This window comes from Terrapene carolina, unplaced genomic scaffold (assembly GCF_002925995.2).
Source record: "Terrapene carolina triunguis isolate 2854851 unplaced genomic scaffold, T_m_triunguis-2.0 Scaffold715, whole genome shotgun sequence".
In the NCBI taxonomy this organism is placed as follows: Eukaryota; Metazoa; Chordata; order Testudines; family Emydidae; genus Terrapene; species Terrapene triunguis.
In genome coordinates, this window is record NW_020665066.1 from 1,603,167 (window position 1) to 1,605,024 (window position 1,858).

Sequence of the window (1,858 nt, forward strand, 5' to 3'; positions counted from 1 at the left end):
GGTCACAGGAAAAACAGCCAACTTCCATCAAATATAGTAAAAGCAAGCAAACTCCAACTCTGGTTAAAGTGCTTCCTTAGTCCCATGAATTATTCTAAACAAAGCACCAGAGGTAATGTATTGGCCTTACTGGAAACTTCTCCTACCATGGTCTCTTGCAAGAGTAAAGCTGTTGTTAGACTCCTCAACCATTTGTAATTCTCCTCTTTCTTGTTTAAATCTAGATTCAGCTGTTTTATTGCCCACTATATATTCTCTATGGCTAGCCCTACCTCAAAATCTAGGTGATCTCTAATGACAAACAGGACTCCTTTGTGCTAAACAGGAAACATGTATCAGATGAAAAAATGTAGATGCTTGTGCAGAAGAACACTTAAAATTACTACTAAAGTGTGTGTGCTTCGGGTATGTGGATCCTCATTTTCTTCAATTCCTGTCTTTCTTGCCTCCTGGAGAAAAATGTAGAGAAAGCCAATGCAATTGCTCATATTTATGTGAAAGTTACACTGAAGAAATATGGAATATCACCTCACTGGTACATCGGCCCAGAATTCCTCTGCCCTATCATGGCATCAGCCATATCTAGTTGGGGTTTTAGAGCAGGAATGCTCATTGAGGGGGATGGACTCCAAGTACACTTAAGGAGAAAAGAAAAATCTCATATATTTTACTTCAAAATCCACTGAGCTTGGAGGAGTCTGGATTTCCCTGATATATGATGTCCACTATGGTTCTATGATTCATTGATTGCAAAGCCCAAAGCAACCACAGTTATCGGCTAGTCTTACCTCCTGTATAATGGAGGTCATACAACTTTCCCCAAATAATTCCTGTTTGCAGTAAAAAATACCTTTTAGAAAAACACGTAATCTTGATTTAAAAATTGTGTGATGGAAAATCCACCAAGCCCCTTGGTAAATTGTTCCAGTGCTTAATTACGCTCATCCAGAATGTATTAGTTTTACATAGACAGATTTCCCACATCAATGTAACAGTTTCTTACCTGACTCATTGTGCTGACCTGTCTTTTGTTTTGCTTGGCTTAAGGCCTTATATATATTGGAGATAAAGTCAGTGGGGCAATTGTGTTTAGAAAACAGAGAGTGGCTTGTATCAGAAACTTCTGTTCTGGTTCAAACAAAGGACTTACAGTTTGTGTTTAAAAATAAGGGAGGGATTAGCCCTTCTACTATGACCCAGTTAAGACTTGCATCCAACCTGGAAGAATCCCTGCAGCACAGGCACTGCATCGGGGCACCTATAGCCAGGGGCCTACTTTCCACAGCTGTGCTATGTGGCTCTGAGGGTATGTTAAAAATGCTGAGGGCATAGACTGAAGGAAAGTGGAAATAGTTCTACCAAGGTCCTAGGTTAGGCATAGCTAATGTTGCTTAATTTCCAACCAGTTCAGGCTGGACTTTGACAACAACTAATTGAGACTGTATCTGGGGTTGCATGCCCTGGCAGAACAATCACAGTGAGGGTGATTAGCCACTGGAACAAATTCTGAAAGGAAGTGATGGATTCTCCATTTCTTGAAGTTTTTAGATCAAGACTGGGTGCCTTTCTGGAAGGTATGCATTAGTCAAACAAGTTACTGGAGTCCATACAGGAGTTAGTGGATGAAATTCTATTGCCTGCAGGGCCGGCTCCAGGCACCAGGCACCCAAGCTGGTGCTTGGGGCGGCACCTGGAGGGGGGCGGCGCGGCGCTCCGGACGCCGGGGAGAGCGGGGCCACAGCCGGGCTCGCCGCCCTCCCCCCAGCACTCTGGCCGCCCCCCCCCGCCCTCCCCCCGGCCGCCGGGGGGAGAGCCGAGCCCCAGCCGGGGCTCGCCGCCCTCTCGTCGCCCTGCCCCC